The 18,301-nt window shown below is 39.9% G+C and overlaps 1 protein-coding gene and 1 non-coding gene across 2 annotated transcripts in view; both read right to left on the bottom strand.

Annotated features, from left to right (window-relative positions):
- Positions 1-18,301, bottom strand: part of SNCAIP (synuclein alpha interacting protein) — a 163,550-nt gene that overhangs the window by 129,726 nt on the left and 15,523 nt on the right. The window lies entirely within an intron of this gene.
- Positions 196-237, bottom strand: LOC129642594 (small nucleolar RNA SNORD44). The gene has a single exon (XR_008709846.1). It is a non-coding gene; the product is annotated as a small nucleolar RNA SNORD44 (small nucleolar RNA).

Here is an 18,301-nt window from a genome sequence, read left to right on the forward strand (position 1 = left end):
AGATACAGCTCGATATCCCCCAATGCACACAGACAGCCCCTACAACAATGAGTGGTCTGACCCCAAATGTCAGGAGAACCAAGGAGGAAAGGCTTTGCCATATATGATGAAGCATGCTTGGCCTCTCCGAAATACTCAATACCTACACCTAAGAGAAAACCAAAAACATTTTCAAACAATATCATTTTAAAGAGTATCTCTTCATATTCAGTCAGCATTTGCTTATCATCACACAGGAAAGTGAAGTTGCTCAGTCATGTCCAACTCTTTGCAGCCCCATGGACTGTAGCCTACCAGGCTTCTCAGTCCATAGGATTTTCCAGGATTCATTTTGATATTTGGCAAAACTAATACAGTTATGTAAAGTTTAAAAATAAAATAAAATTAAAAAAAAAAGAGTATCTCTGCAGAGTTTACTTACAAAACAGTTTCAGTGATTCATTAAGGCAAAAATAAAGATATAATTACTAATGTTTCATTAGTTCAGTTTAAGTAACTGCTTACATATAAAAGCTATCTATTCTTTCAAATAGTAATTAAAACTTGCACTAATTTCAACAGTCTCCAGTGAAAATTATTGAATTAAAAAAATGTACCTAATATAATGGTAAGTTTCCACTTGAGTAAAAAGACTAGACTGTAGTGATTGCTAGGAGGATAGTGAGATGAAGGGGGGACATGAAAAAACGACTTGACTGGCAAGGGTTAAACTCCAGAAGTGGACACTGAGCTATCCACATAAGAGGCTAGCAGAAAATAATACTTGGCTGATTTAGTTTGGCAGGGCTTCCCAGGTGGCGCGAGTGGTAAAGAACTCACCTGCCAATGCAGGAAAGCTAAGAGATGTGGGTTTGATCCCTTGGTCGGGAAGATTCCCTAGAGGAAGGCATGGCAACCCACTCTAGCATTCTTGCCTGGGAAATCCCATGGACAGAGGAGACTCATGGGCTACAGTCCATTTAGTTTGACAGCTAAGTACCTAAGTAGGTTTCAACATTAAAATGTTCTGTTTTTATTGTGTCATTAGAAAACCTGGTTGATACGAAGGCCATACAATGTTTATAATGAACATATTTGTTAAAACTACTCTCAGATGCCATCTGCCATAGGATCTCTTCCAATGCAAGTGTAATCACAAGGTTAGGAGGAAAAGGAAGAAAAAAGACATTCTATTTAGTTTCTTACTTAAGGAAAATATAGAGATAGATCTTCACATATCAACTGAAAAAATCCCCTATACATCTCTAAGATAAGAACAATATATCTTAAACATTCTGCCACTGGAAAAAGAACACAGCCTGTTTATCACAGTGTTACCATGAAAAAAAGGGACAAATGAAGAATCTCACACTGTGGGATGCATTATACATATTGCTGAGTGAAGAACACAGTTGGGAGCACACAGGCTGTTTTAAAGCTATGGGTTTGGGACCAGGATTGAGTCCTTTCACCACCACTGACCTGGAGAATGGCCATGGCAAGCTCCTTAGCCTCTCTATAAGCTCCAGTTGTTTTATCTGTCAATCAGGAAAAATGGTCATCAAAGTCCCCCTGTCATGAGGATTAAGTAACTAGACAGATACTAGAGTACCTGCGCTTGACTGGGCACTCCATAAAGCTTTGGTAATTACTGACAGCATTATGGATACAACTAGCTGCGTATGGACTGAAATGGTCCTGCCTTCTCTTCAGCACCCAAATCCATGTCCAGTGATGTGAGTCACTGTGAGAGATGCCAGCTTGTTGCTTGCCAGAGGTCACTGGACACATGTAGTTGTCCTTCCTATGGATACTACCTGAGCAATGAGTAGTAACTCCCACTGGGAAGATGGGACACAGAGCAGTTCTGGTTCCATTCTTCCATCCCCAATTCACCCATCTCAGTTTTCTCTACCCTTAGACTGAGTGACTTGGATAATAAGATAGCAGGAGAGGAGAGGTAGGAGAAAAGGAGAAACCACAAAATTATCACTCTGGGTGTATTAATATCGATGGCTAGCAATCAATATCCTGACTGCTGTGAGAACATGCAGCTGATGGGCAAATGTAGCTAAAATACAAAACATCTCATGAAGCACCACCTATGGAAGTTCTACTCTCCTAGAGAAAGAGGTGGCTAGAAGACAGCGTATTTTACTGAAATTTGCTAAACTTTCTCACAGTTTATTTAATACTTCTTTAACTTTTGATTCTGCAACATAATCAAGAAGTGAATATATGAGAGACAAAGGATTTTAGAAACAACTAAATTTTGGATGGGGTATTGTTCATTTTTGTGTGCTGGCTATTCCCATGACACACCATGTAACTCCTATCCAGCATCTCCAAGATACCAAAGTGAAAAGTCAAAGTTTAGTCATTCAGTCGTGTCCGAATCTTTGCGACTTCATGAATTATAGCCTACCAGGCTCCTCCGTCCACGGGATTTTCCAGGCAAGAGTACTGGAGTGGGTTGCCATTTCCCAGGGATCGAACCCAGGCCTCCTACATTGTAGGCAGACACTTTACCATCTGAGCTCCCAGGGAAGTCATGACACCAAGATACCAAAGGTGGGTTTAAAATGGTAGAGCCTTTCCCCAAACAATGCAGTTTCCTAAAGAACCCCAAGAGACAAAGGGTTTTATTGCTTTTCTGAGGAGGTACGAGACAGACCAAAGTTCTAAACAGTGATAAGAGGAATAGACAATCCTACAGTTTTGCAAATAAAAGTGCTAAAAAACAAAACAAAACCCTGGAGGTTCTTTGCATTTGCCCACACTTAGGCAGATTTCATTTAAAACTTGGGGCTGGGCTAATACCCAAAAGATTAATAAATCTGAGTCTTTAAATGGTTTGCCTTCTTAATACACTAAATTGCGTACTGGGAAGTAGATGGTTCCTTGGATTAAGGTACCATAAAACCATAAGTAATGTTGATTTTGTATTTCAGAGTCTTGGAGGAGTGTCAGTCACTTAGTCATGTCTGACTCTTTGTGACACCAAAGACTGTAGCTTGCCAGGCTCCTCTGTCTATGGATTCTCCAGGCAAGAATACTAGAGTGGGTTGTCATTCCCTTCTCCAGGGGATCCTCCAGACCCAAGGACCAAACCGGGGTCTCCTGCATTGCAAGCAGATTCTTTACCATTTGAGCGACCAGGAAAGTTATTTCAGAGTATGCCCTACCAATTTGTATGTGTTAACTAGAAAATGCCAATGACTAAATAGCCAGTTCATTTACTGACCACAGTGCGTTATCCTGACAACTGAAAGTAACTTAACTTTCAAAATCTTCATCGAGGCCAGGAAACTGAGACTGCTCAACCTGTAAAGTCTGTATACTTCTCTTTCAACACTTTAAAAATGTACCCTGTCAGTTTTAAGAGAGACAAGGTGCTGACTATCCTCACTGGTTAGCCAAGACGTAAAGTGGAAATTTCTGGCACTAGAGATTCTAATGTTTAAATATGTCCTTTTTTATGGTAGAGCAGGCCCCTGGGGTTGAAAGTAAGGGAGGGGTTTCAAGCCAAAAATGCATTTAAAAATATATATCTTCCCTCTTACTTCATGATCGCTAGAATCAATTTATAAATGCCTAATCTCTATTTAAGTTTAAATCCTAAGGTTACTAGAGCTAATTTATGGAAGTTCTCATGTAAGCAGCCTGAAAACCAGCTTAATAAACAGGTATTACTCACCATCAGCAAGTGCCTAATAAATTTGTCTAGACACAGGTGACGAGGCAGTAAAATGCACTCTAAAATTTCCACGGACTTGTGGGATTCATGTGGTTCTCTGAAATAATGAAATATAAGTGTTCACATATTTTAATAAAAAACGGTCATTGAAATGATTGTTTATGTTTGTAGCATAAAGTAATAGTAAATATTGAGATATTATGCACAATTGACAAAGCTGAATACTTAAAGGGCAGATTAACTTTTTAAATTACTTTCATAGCTGCTGTAAATTATTTGAAAAACATTCCCCTACTTCAAGGTGTCAACACTTTGAATCACTGGTTTTTTACTCGGTGATTCTTAGTATTTATTGATGAAGGAAAGGAACGGAAGCTTCCCTGGTGAGGTAAGGAAGAGGTCTGTGTTGGAAGGCACTAGAATATTTCATCTCTCCCTACATGAATTCCCATCTTCATCCCCTACTTCATTCTTACCAGGGATCCTCGTCCAAAGGAGAGGAAAATGGGATGGTTCTCTGTATTCACATATATATTCAGGGAATCATACTTCAGAGTACTATTTATATTTGTCTCCTCAGTATTCAAAGTAACTCAGTTTCAGCTTGACCCCTTCACATCCATCACATGTTTGAGAAACACAGCAGAATTCCCATGTTCTCTACTGAACAACTGAAACAAAACTCAACACATGGAAAAAACACCTCAGGTGCAAAGGGGGAAAAGACTCTCTCCACAGTTTCCAACTCTAAGTAGGCTTCACACAGTAACTTTTTCTAAACTGCTTGTAAGGGCAATTTATGAGTTCCTGATTGCTATAACATATTGTGCTCTTAAAAGGAAAAAGGTAATAGAAGTTTGGCTCCTTGCTGGCATTCCATTTTTTATAAGATTATTATATTGTCTTCAGGCTGGGTTGAGTCTGAAATTAATATAATTAACCTCCTGCTCAGCTACATGCATATATTTTCCATTCTCATTCATCTTTTCTCTCTGCCCCTGCAGACAGACTTGGAAAGGAAAGAAACCTATGTTCAGTGGTCTAACATTCATTGTTAGTTCCCAGACTTCTGTTCTAGAAGCCAGCATCAGTCGAATGTGAAAACAACCTGAGAAATCACAAGAGACCCCTCACAGCCGACCAGCTTGCTTTCCATAAATAGCACTTACATTTTCTGTTAAAAATGTTACAAAAACATATCAAGGGTATCAGACAGACAAATGATCAGATAAAAACTGGCCACAAAGGCTTAAATCAGGAAAGGAAATCTCATGCTGAGATATAAATGTGAAAGAGGAAATTGGGTATTCAATTTTGGACCAATCAATAAAAAGACAGTATCCCAAATGAAACAGGATTCCAACTTCCTATACCCCACCTCCTTTTTGGACTAAAATATATGTGGCTTAACCTAGAAAACTGGAGGATTTTTCACACTTGAAGAAGAAAATTTAAATCTATCCAAAGCTGGCTCTGATTTCATTTTGAAGATTCTATTAAGATACTTAGTTTCCTACTCAAACTTTCATTCCATGTATGTCCAATGGAAGACAATCAGAATTCCAGTTTCCCACGACTTAGATGGGAATGAGAACACTGGATGCCTTCGGGCCATATGCAGCCCACATCAGGGATTGATTTGGTCTTCTCAGTGTTCTAAAATTAAGGAATTTTACAAAAACATCCATATTTTTATCTTCTCTTGAACATCAGATGTAGAGAAATTGGTACTACTTTTCAAAATGATCACAAACCCAGTTGCTTCCTTCAGATCAGGACACCAATACGCAAGCTGCCACCCCTTCCCCCTGTATAAGACCCAAGTCCCCCTCCTGGTATCTGATTCCTTCCTGCCTGTATATGCACACGCCTTTAGGCTACCCTAGAAGCAGAGGTGTGCATGAATCCTTTTATAAACGCTTATGTTTATCCCATAAAGAGGTTTTAGGAAATGAACATTCCCTTGAAGACTTAGGCCAAGAGATTCAAATGACATACAAAACCACCTTCAAATACTATAGGGATCTAAAATAACAGTGAAACCTGAAAGTCTTCATTAAATCCTTGTGCATTATATATGAATTCTCAAGATATTATATTACTACTTGATTCCTAACTTCACTATGGGGGGAAAAAGAGAACTCAAAGGGCATCTTTAATTTGGTTCTCATTCATAAACTTTATAAATTATCAGTATCAGCGTAATTTAATATATGTAGGGATAGATATGAAACAGTATTACTGTAGTTCTGTGACCATTTTAATACCCAGAACAATAAAAAAATAATAAATTCTTAGTTGGTCTTGACTGCCGCACTAGTACTGATAATTAAGTTTACAGCCATTTAGATTAATGCTGATAAATTGGGAGGCTGAGTTATGGTTGTTAATGAAGACATGCATTCATGATATAGTCAAACCTCTACAAGTTTGTATACGAATATCCTTCTTTTCTCATTTCAAAAAGCAAACATACTTTCATCTGTTTTCAATATTAAAGCCCCAAGTAATTTATAATGCAGTTATACAATATATATGGGACACTGCATCAATCATGTCGAAATATCTGTTTCATTCAACTGTTCCTGAAATCCTCCATTAAATTAAGATTTGCGTAGAAACCAAAGTCATACAAATAAAGTAATCACTGCTTGAGAAAAGACATAAAATACTTCAGATTGAGATTGTCATTTACTTTTATCAAAGAATATATGTGACTGAAAATATTACAATGACTTGCCTTATTCCTTTTTTTACTATAGAAGATGAAATATTATATGAAAATCTGACAAATGTCTTAAAGTCCTCATGGACTATCTGACACAAGCAGTATTCTACTCAAATAAGCAAAGTAACAAGAGAATCTTGCCTACTTCAGTTGTGCTGTCGAAAACAAATCAGAGGACGCCGACTGTCATGGAGTAGTGGAAATTTTGTGTCATTTGTAACCTGATTCAACTGTGGGGATCAGTCAACCATAGCTCCTCAAAATACAGAACACAGTGTAAAAGAACACTGTCCAGGCATTCTAATCAAATGAGAAGCCCAAAGGAAGTTATTCTAATTTAAATGGTTTAAATTCATTTCAAAAAGCATATACTTGCAAGTGTATATATTTATATTTTTCCTAGCAGTACCCCAAGTGATTTCTTTCTACTGGTTCCAAGAACCCCTCATCATAAATGAAATGCTTATAATGTGGGGTCATTCAAAGTTTGGAGTGTTTCTATACTTACTGTATACACACACACACACACACCTCCTTCCCCATATTAATCTCACTGAAGCGGGGATCAAGCATGGGATTTGGAATTGGTACACCCAGCTTCACCTCTGACTCCTAAGCATATTTTAGCATTGTGAATTTCCTTTACCCACTAACACATCTACTAAATGGGGACAGAAGTACGGGGCAGAAATCATCCCAGAAGGGACCCGTTTTCATAGGATGCTGGTCCACTGTCATCCACACTACAGCCCTGATAAGGGAGGATAAAAATATTTGCCTTTTACCAGTAGAAGTTGTCTCAAGGGTCAAAAGCAAATTTCTGGGATTTGTGAGGACCTAAACCCGGATAAGGAGACATGGTTAAAACAAGGGAAGAAAGTTAACCACTGAAGCAGAAAATCTCTGGCTAGAGTTAAAGGATTAGAACTAACAGTATAGCATGGGATCTGAAAAAGGGCTTTGATTTGGATGAACTTGGCTTCGAGTCATGACTATATCACAAACTAGCTGTGTGATCTCAGACATCATTTAACCTGTCTGAGTCTGTTTATTTACCAATACCATCAAGAGAACAGTACCTCCTTCACAGAGGAGTTCCACAGATTAAATGATAGGTTAAGCTCCTAACAGGGCTTTCCTTGTGGCTCAGCGGGTAAAGAATCCACCTGCAAAGTGGGAGACCTGGGTTTGATTCCTGGGTTGGGAAGATCCCTTGAAGAAGGGAAAGGCTACCCACTCCAGTATCCTGGACTGGAGAATTCCGTGGACTGTAGAGTCCATGGGGTCACAAAGAGTCGGACATGACTGAACCACTTTCACTTTCAAGCTCCTAATACAGTGCACAAGACTAAAAGTGGCTCATCCTATTTATCTATTCCACACTCTTGCACACACAAGTACATTCTTCTGATGACCAGTAACTAAATATATGACCACTTCCCTTTTCTATGCAAAAGACTTTTTCAAATAAAATTTTTCTTGGTTTCATTTCCTTGTAAAATGAGGCTTCTGTGATAACACTATATATAACTTGAAAGTAAATGATAAGATGCAGATTTTTTTTTTCCTTCTTAAAATTTCAAAATATTTTAGTCATTTATTCTAGAGGGCACTGTTGCTTCCAGTTTAGGATGGAAGGACATCATCCCCAGTTGCTGGGAATGATGTTGCCCGACAGCCCTCAGCTGTCCTCTTCTCTGGGAATCGCCCCTGGCTAAAGAGAGATCCTCCACTCTCTGCTGATGGACTGAGGCCTTTGGTGAGAGCTGGGCATCAGAGCCTAGCTTCTCCTGCCCACTCCCTTCCACAGGTGTTGACCCCAAGAGCACTCTCTGATAAACTTCCGGCATACGGTCTACTTCCCAGGAGTCCCAGAATACAACAGCTACAGTCCAGAGTAACCATCCGCCAAAACTGCTGCTGCTGCTAAGTCACTTCAGTCGTGCCCGACTCTGTGCGACCCCATAGACGGCAGCCCACCAGTCTCCCCCGTCCCTGGGATTTTCCAGGAAGGAGTACCGGAGTGGGTTGCCATTTCCTTCTCCATCTGCCAAAACTAGCCAGTATTAAAGGTTACTGGGGTCAGGCTTCCTGCAACATCATAAATGAAGCACCTTTTATTTTTTGTAAGAGCTGGTGCATCAGCTTCTCTACAACTACAAGTGGGTACTTTTGACTGAAGAAGATGAAAGAAAATAACAAAAACAGATTAGTTTAACCAAATAATTAGTTTTTCTTATTTGATTCCAGAATCAAATCATTAATTGAACTAAGCAGTTGCTTTGACATTGTCAAGACACAGCCCTACATATGGCATATAAAGAAGCCTATCCTTTGGTTCTTTGACAATTGTTCAACTGAAATTTGTCTATAAAACTGCTCTCCCTAACAAATACATTCTGCTAAAAATGAATTTAAAACATTAGGTTTTATTTTTATTTTAAAAACAATTATACAATATCTTGGTTGTCAAGAAAAAAGAAACAGGAAAAACATGCTTGAAAATATGTATTTAAATTGCCTAAAAGTCTTCCTCCTACACTTTTAATTGTGTTAGTTGTTAAAAGTGAAGGCACATTGTCAAATACATCTAAAAGTACATTCTGGCCAAACCTATAGTGATTTAATAATATCTCTGGCAATTTAATAATACTTCCTAAACACTGAACTAAATCCACACCAAGAGGGTCAACATAATTTTTGGCTAAGTGTCCTAAATTGAAAAGAAAAATCCACTAATTACTGGACACTTACCTAAATTCTGTGGCTAATTCATTTGCATAGGGGACAACGAAATAGTTCACATGCTGTTTATTCTAGGACTACCCTAAAGTACATGAGTTTAAGCACACTATGTGAGTTTGAACAAACTCTAGGAGACAGTTAAGGTCAGGGAAGCCTGCAGTTCATGGGGTTGCAAACAGTCAAACACAGTTTAGTGACTGAACAACAGAAATGTAAAACTGTACAATATTTGCATATTTTCAATAAAGGAAATTTTTCAGTTACAGACTAGAACTTCTAAATGTAACAATTTGTCTAATATGAACCCAGTGTGAAGATGAGGCTTCATTATTACAATAATTTCTCTAATCCACCCTATATTTTCCTCTTTAAATTTCACTAACTTCTGTCCACTGATACGACCCTGTGTGCCTACTCTTACTCATTACTTCTACCCTGAAAGTGTCTCAAATATGAATCAAATGCTGACCTTGAACAAAGACCTAACTGCCAACTCATTTGTCTGTACAGTGAACACTTAAACTTTTACAAAGCATCTTAATTTGTCACAGATATCTGAGAGACAAAGCAATATAAGGACCAAGAGCATGGGCTTGGATCTGAGGTGCCAGGTTCAAATCCCAGCTGGGCCTCTTGTTAACTGTGTAACTTGAGCAAAATGCTTTAAAACTTCCTTCACTTCAATTTTTTTCCCCACCTATACAGTGGAGATGTTAATCATTCCTAGCTCACTGGGCTATGGTGAAGGTGAGTTAACATTTGTAAAGCATCTAGGACAGTGCCTGCATATGGTTTGAACTTTACTATTACTAGTTTGCCACTTTATTTTCATTTCCTTGAATTCTTCTTATCACCTCTTCAGAGGATGCAAGCCTGTTACAGCATCCTCTCATACCATCACCTGACTTACCCTCTTAATCCACTGCTCTGTGCTTCCCAAAGCTCAGTTTTCCATATCAACCTGCTCTTCCTAGTGGCCTCCATACCCAAACACAGCTTCCACTTGCCCATTGTTTCTGACTTATTCCCAACTATCTCCAAAAACCTTACTGGTAGCATGATGAAATGTAAAGTGCAATTTGTGAACATGACTACCCAGCGAGGCACACAAAATGCAGCCTGCTACTGTCATGCAGTCACGCAACGGTTTTTTTTAGTGAGTTACCAGCTCAGGCAGGTCAAGAACCGCCTGCCAATGCAGGAGACGCAAGAGACTCAGGTTTGATCCCTAGGTCGGGAAGATGCCCTGGAGAAGGAAATGGCAACCCACTCCAGTACTCTTGCCTGGGAAATCTCATGGACAGAGGAGCCTGGTGGGCTACAGTCCATGGGGTCGCAAAGAGTCAGACACGACTAAGCGCTTGCACACTCACATAGTAAACTCAGCCTTGCCTAAATCTGGCAGAGCTGTGCAAGGGAAATGGGAAACAACTAGAATATAAGATTTTCAAGTTTCAAATGAAATACAAACTTGAATTTTGAAGAACCCACTGCTTTTCTGTAAATGACGTATGGTCTTTGTCAGCAAAGGGCCTTTATTTCTACTCCATCTAATACCATAAACAACAACATGAGCTCTCGCCTACGTTCCCAAAACTCTTCAGGGCTCTGTGAGGTAGAAAGAACTCTATCTTGCTTTTATAATAGCTACTGTGTACTGGCTACACAAGGCGGGCAGCAGTAAAACCTAGTGGGAGTCAATACACTAAGTAGACAGGACTTGGAAAATACCCAACCAACAAATAGATTCTGTAATAAAGTGACATTTTTATAGTCACATTTTTAAACCATAACGGCACCTGAATGGTACGTATTATGGTATTTCAATTTAGTCATTTATCTAAAAATGAGTTTTATCTTGCCTCATAAACAAACAGTGACATTCCAGCAATTTGAAAAGCTCAGCTTCACCTTTTGCTGCAAAGCTCATTTTACAGCTGCAGAAACATGCCCTTTTGTGCCTAATCTTTGATTTATGGCCCTTATCTTTGTGCTAACCTCTTTCTGTAAACTACATGAAGTTTGCACAAGCTCAGCTATTTCATTCTCATTTCTAATCTTAATGGGTTAGTTTCTCCCTAGTGGCCGTGTCTCTCTATCAAACAGGATAAGCAGAAAGTATTCACTCTTTTAAGTTCACCAAATATTATTCAGTGTCTCAGTACATTCTCAGTCTGAAATAAGCAACGCATTTCCCTAAAAGCCTTGGCAAGCTCTTGCAGAAAGCCTTTCCTTTCTGCTGCCCCCTGCTCCTCCCTCTGCTTGCCCCAGTGGGCCCCCTACAGGCTACAGCTGCCTCCCCGCCCTCCTTCTCACACTTCACTTCCACTGGACACCCCCAGCTAGCAGGTTGGGAGAGGAAAATGAACATGGCACCTCAGAATCGCTTCTCCTCTAGTTTCCATCTTGTCCACCTTTCAGTGGTGATGTCTGGATATTTACAGAGTCACTCCAACTTCTCCCAGAGTCTATCTACAGCTCTAGGTTAATTAAGGAAACACCAGAGATGTCTTGGATAGAAGTGTACTTGATTTGAAGGAAATCTGCACCTTGTTCAAGGTCCAAGATGATCTTAAGTCTTCCGTCACCTGTATCCATATGTTATAGACTTGGCAGGTGTACTTCAAAGTTTGTGCTCTGGGGTTGCTGCTAATGACTTGTTTCATCACAGATGGATTTTCTTCTCTGTTTTTTCATTACTTATGTTGTTTGGAGGTAGAAGAAAAGGATTTCAACTCTACTATTTAAAATAGAAGTCTTTAGAAAATATTTGTAAAAGTATAGAAAGATGCTGATGATATAATACAAGTGAAAGAAATCCAGCATACAAAATAATATATCCAGGATGGCACATAATTATGATGTGACGTCAAATACATGAAGGGGATAACACAACAAAATGTCATCATTTTCTCAGGGTTGGAGAATGATTTAACATTTTTTTTATTGATATTTCCTTGTATTTCCCAAATTTTGTTTTGAGTTTTTAGTGAATAAGCATTACATTATATTCAGTAAACAATGTTTACAAAAATACATCCACGTAGCAGCACAATCTTGTCTAGGAGTCTTGACTAAGCACAAACTTACATATGTACATTTCTTCTTTCAACGAATATTTACTGAATTTCTGCCAGGCATTATGGTAGGTTTGGGGAATATAGCAGTGAACAAATAAAAGTCTTGCACATAGCAACTTCTATTCAGGTTGGGGAGATGGATGATAAAAAGCAAATAAAGCTAGTTTATGTTAAGTTGGGATAAGTGCTACAACACAAAAAATAACATAAGGTAAAGGTACAGAGAATGACAGTGGATTGAGAAGCGCCACCAAATGTTATGTTCTTCCCAGGTGGCTCTAGTGGTAAAGAACCCGCCTGCCAGTGCAGGTCTCATAAGGTGTGGGTCTGATCCTTGGGTAGGGAAGATCCCCTGGAGAAGGGCATGACAACCCACTCCAATATTCTTGCCTGGAGAATCCGATGGACAGAGAAACCTGGCAGGCTACAGTCCACAGGGTCACAAAGAGTTGGACATGACTGAAGCGACTTAGCTTACATGCACACGCACCAAATGCTTTGTGTCTGCATCAATCAAAGAAACTGAGGAAGACGAAGATAAAAAGCAGACATTTAGAAAAGACTTGTTAAGTCGATCCTACAGGTTAATTCTGTGTTCATTATCAGTTAGTCATTAAATCAATATATATTTATTTCTGGGCAATTCTCCTTAAGGACACAATATTTTTATCTTGAAATATATATAAATTATATCTTAGGAAACATTTGAAAAGTAGCATATTTCAAGGATTTTTTCTATTAAGATGTTTAATTAGCTAAAATAATGAATAGTAAAAGGGACTATTTAATGAACATTCAACACCAATGAACTCAAAAATGCCCACCGTAAGGACTTAACTAGGTATCATATTTTCATACACTGTGTCTTAAATGATTACTGATCACTTTCATTGTTCACCTGATCAACTATTTTCAGGAAGTATGTGGGAAAACAAAGTGCACTTAGGCTGAAGCGTAGCAAAAACAAAGTCCCTTGAAGTGTATCTTATGAAACAAAATTGTCATTTTAAATATGAAACAAGGCAACACTTCACCCATATTAACACATCTACCAAACATGATGAAAGCCCATTGAAATCCATGAGTGTAAGTGCGAATACAGTCACTGCTCCCTTTCCCACCTTTACTAAGTCGTGCGGGTCTACACGGAGCTGAGCCCACACTTCACTGATTGCTTGCTACAGCCCAGCCCGCTCCAGAAGCACATGCTTCCTTTTATTCACTGAATCATTAAAACACCCCAACAAAGAAAGTACCTCCACTTTGGAGGTAAAGTCATTTCTTCCAGGTCCTATAGCTGGTAAATGACTGAGCCAGAACTCAAGCCAGGCACTCTGATTCCAGGGTCCTCACTTTTAACCATTACTTCCATGAGTCAGAGCAAACTCTGGGAGATGGTGAAGGATGGGGAAGCCTGGTGTGCTGCAGTCCACGGGGTCACAAAGAGTTGGGCACAACTGGGTGACTGAACAACAACACCCCAACTGACAATCCTTCAGCTTACAATGACCACTGGAAGCTTCACTTTTTGACCCTGAAAGAATTCTGAATTACATTACATACTTCCACACCTGAGCAATTTTGGGCTTAATTTAATAATCGTATGTGTACATTTAATTTTAAATATCTCTTTTAAGAGCCATCACAATTACTCTCTCAGGATATGTCTGCTTGTACCTTTGTTTCCTCTCGGGCTGTTGCCTCATAGCTTACTTCTGCATCTAGACATCTTTTCCTCTCATCCTAATGAAGTTGTTGCACCAAAGTTATCAGACTTGTAAGTTAAACAAAGTAAGTTTCACAGCAGGTTCTATGTATGGAGCACATGCTGGGTTCTCTATTCTTCCATTCAGTCACCTAGCTAGCCATCCGTTCAATACCTCTAGGAATCACTATAACATTGGGCTGGCCAGAAAGTTTTGTTTGGGCTTTTCATACCATCTTATGAAGAATTCTTTCCACTGGATTTCTACTGCCTCTACTCTTATATGTGCACGTGTTCATGTATGCTAAGTCATTTCAGTCATGTCCAACTCTGCGCGACCCCCTCTGTCCATGGGGATTCTCCAGGCAAGAATACTGGAGTGGGTTGCCAGGCCCTCCTCCAGGGAATCTTCCCGACCTAGGGATTGAACCCTCATCTCTTACATCTCCTGCACTGGCAAGCGGGTTCTTGACCACGAGCGCCACCTGGGAAGGCCCTACCCTAGTATAGATATCTTTTCAATTCTTACTTGTTTTGATAAAATACTGTCTTTTCTGAACTCCCTGTAGCAAATCTCTTGCCCAATCTTTACTTTTCTTCCACATTCCTTCTCTAAATCATAGCTTGATTTTGTTTTTTCCCTTAAAAGAGAATGTATGTAAATAAATTAGCACCCTGCTTGGCCTACAGTGAGTGCTTTGTCAACACTATTATTTTGCTGTAACTATGAGCTAGACACAAGTGCTGGGAATATGGCAGACATGAATGAGACATGGTGCCCAACGCTGAGGAGCGTTTCTTCCTGAAGTTTTCTGCTTGGTGATCTCCCACTTGGCCTTAAACTCTTAAACCAAATGTCAATTTTCCTGAGAAACCTTGATAATCTGACCACCTTCCTCCAGATTCTAGGTGGACTTCATTACTCCCGACCCCTTCCTACTACACCACTCGGCCTATGCCTCTACGATTGATAGCCAATTATGTCCTCCACTAGACAGAAAGTTCAGAGAAGGAAATGACTGCCTCTATCCAGCAAAGAGTATTAAAGCATGTTTACCAAATGAGGGTAAAGCAACATGTCCTTCATCTGCAAACACCATCCATTACTCAACTTATCTGTTTGGCAAGCAGCCATGGAAGGTTCTTGGGTATACTGTGATATTTTTAAGATCACTTAGTATGATCTACTAAGAACTTTTATTCCCACACTGCTGGTATGCATGTCAACACAACTGATGTGCTGAAAACAGTTGTTATCATTTAGAATAATAACTACAATGAATATACTACTAGTTCCTCTTGGTGACTATGCCACTGTATTTCACTCAATATGAAAAAAAAAATAGGAAGAGAGAAAATCTAAACAGAAGTAGATGGGTGGAAGGAAGCAATGGGAGGCTTCATGAGGGTCAAGTGGGAGATCGCTATGGCACTTGGATATGATGTCTCCTCCATAAAGGACAACTTAAGACAATAAATAAACATATAGTTGAGAAAGTTTCCATTTGTTAAGTGCCCAATATATAAAAGGCATATTCTTTATAAAGAAAGACAACATCAATCTTACCTGGATGCACTTTTGAAGAAAATGTTAAAGAATAAAAAGAGATCCAAATGTTCAAACAACAATCCTTTCTTCTAGAACCATTAGCCTCTCTGGGAACAAGATATCTGTTTTTGCCACTTAGCTCCTTGAATAGAAGGGAGAATCTATAAATCCTCATATGGACTGACATCAAAAGGCCTTTCAGATTGCTAACCCTCCCTTGACTCTGCTGCTGCTGCTGCTGCTAAGTTGCTTCAGTCGTGTCCGACTCTGTGTGACCCCATAGACGGCAGCCCACCAGGCTCCCCCGTCCCTGGGATTCTCCAGGCAAGAACACTGGAGTGGGTTGCCATTTCCTTCTCCAATGCATGAAAGTGAAAAGTGAAAGTGAAGTCGCTCAGTCGTGTCCAACTCTTAGCGACTCCATGGACTGCAGCCCACCAGGCTCCTCCGCTCATGGGATTTTCCAGGCAAGAGTACTGGAGTGGGGTGCCATCGCCTTCTCCCCCTTGACTCTACTGCTGCTGCTACTGCTAAGTCACTTCAGTCGTGTCCGACTCTGTGTGACCCCACAGACGGAAGCCCACCAGGCTCCGCCATCCCTTGGATTCTCCAGGCAAGAACACTAGAGTGGGTTGCCATTTCCTTCTCCAATGCATGAAAGTGAAAAGTGAAAGTGAAGTCACTCAGTCATGCCCGACTCTTAGCGACCCCATGGACTGCAGCCTACCAGGCTCCTCTGTCCATGGGATTTTCCAGGCTAGAGTACTGGAGTGGGGTGCCATTGCCTTCTCCTTGACTCTACTTAACTGTAAAAAAAAAAAAAAGGAGAGAGAGAGACATTTCTGAAACTCACTTTCTTTCTAATTTCTTAGTGAATACGTATACAATTTTTCCAGGATATTGAAAGATGTATCCACATGTTCTGAAATTTCAACAACTATGACAAATGGAAAGACATTGTAGGATGTTTAGTTTTTCAAACTGATCACTGCTCCTTCAGGGAATTCATTAGTTTTCATTATTGCCAAACAGTGTAATGAGTGTACTATAAGTTAAAGATGAGATGGCTCCAATTATCACAGAGTGGCCTATTTTATATGACTTAGGAATGAGAACACTTCAATGGTAGTAAGAAAAATGTGGGCTTTCTCTTTCTGCTTTGGGAGATGTCTGTGACAGGAAGGAGCCAGGAAGCCTAGCTCCCTTCGGGGCTGCCTCTGTCTTCTAAATTTAAAAAAAAAAAAAAAAAAGAAAGAAAAGAAAAATGTGTACTATACAAGCATCATAATGCTGGTCTTTTATTCAGCTGTGAGTATAAACAAATAGATCTACCCTCAAGAGTCTGTAAGAAATTCAGTGCTAAGGATCATGTATCTTCACACCACCAAGAGGGTATAAATGTGAAAATGCTGAGCCCCAGCTTTTACAGTAATTAAGGTGAAGATGCTGAGGTGTCCATGACTCAACCCAATTATTATTTAGCGGTCACAAATAGGCTGTATTACATTTAGCATATCCATTTACTCCAAATAGGTTATATTTTAAGTTAGTAAATACTTTGAAGTTGTAACTTTCTTTTCCAGACACTATTGCGACTCTGTACCCTGTACAAAGAAACAAGGACAAAAATCTTCAATTCACTTCTTCAGTTCTAGAATGGAAGCACTGAGTGCCTGCTGGGAGCCGGTATATTGCATATTGAGTGCATATTGCATATTGCATATTGAGTGCAGCACTTTGCACAGCATCATCTTTCAGGATCTGGAATAGTTCAACTAGAATTCTATCACTGCCAGGAGCAGGAGCTCCGCCCATGGCAAAGGTCATGAGGAAGGAGGCTCGGCATACGCAAAGGCGGGATTGAGCCTCAGGAGTCCCCCTGGAAATTCTCGAGCATCTACCCCCAAAACCAGAGTCTGCCTACTTTCTGCTTTGTGTTCTCACCTACACCTCTGACTTTACAGGGGGGCTGTCCCCAACTACCTCTCTCTGAAAAAAGAGTTAGCTTACAGCTCCAGTTAATAATTCCTGGGTGTGACAGTGCTTCAACCTACAAATTCCTTTGGAAGTCCTCTAGCCTGCCTGAATAGGTTTTTCTGGCCACATGTGATTGTTCAGAGCCTCCCAACTGTGAGAAGCATGAGATGTTCTAAACTGTCTGAATACAGATTCCTTTGAGCAGTTAAAAGACTGATTAGAAATTGTATTGGTGAAGGGTTTTTCACTTGTTGGGCCAATGTTTGCTGCTAAGTTTCCATATCCCTTACCTGCTGTGTCCCTGGCAGTGTATTGATTAATATAATTGGTGTAAGTAGTAGCTTTAATGTTTGTAATCTCGGACCCTTGAGTTAATTCTTTTACTTGTTATAGCCCACCACACCTTTGCCCTATAGGAATGCAACTTTATCTAATGCTTTTGGAGGGTGGCTCCTGACCAATCACCTTTAGAGAAAAATAAGTTTTCTGAAGAAAGGGTCTTAAAATGTTAACAGGCCTCTGGGCCAGAAGATGACGCAAATCACCTAAACTTTTGCATATGATAAGTTTGCAGGAAGAAAGCCTGGCTTACTGCATGACTCTACCCCTTCCCCCATTATCCTCTATGCATAACTTAAGGTATAAAAACTACTTTGGAAAATAAAGTGCGGGCCTTATTCACTGAAACTTGGTCTCCCCATGTCGCTCTCTCTCTCAAATTCTGGCTGAGTTTCCATCTGGAGCGCGGAACCCGCCATGCTTGCTAATTATGCCTGGGCTTCTAAGATCCGACTGGGGAGGCCTCAGTGTCTCCTCTCCTTCGGGAGAACGGAAGGACGCC

The sequence above is a fragment of the Bubalus kerabau genome, chromosome 1, assembly GCF_029407905.1.
Source record: "Bubalus kerabau isolate K-KA32 ecotype Philippines breed swamp buffalo chromosome 1, PCC_UOA_SB_1v2, whole genome shotgun sequence".
Taxonomy (NCBI): domain Eukaryota; kingdom Metazoa; phylum Chordata; class Mammalia; order Artiodactyla; family Bovidae; genus Bubalus; species Bubalus kerabau.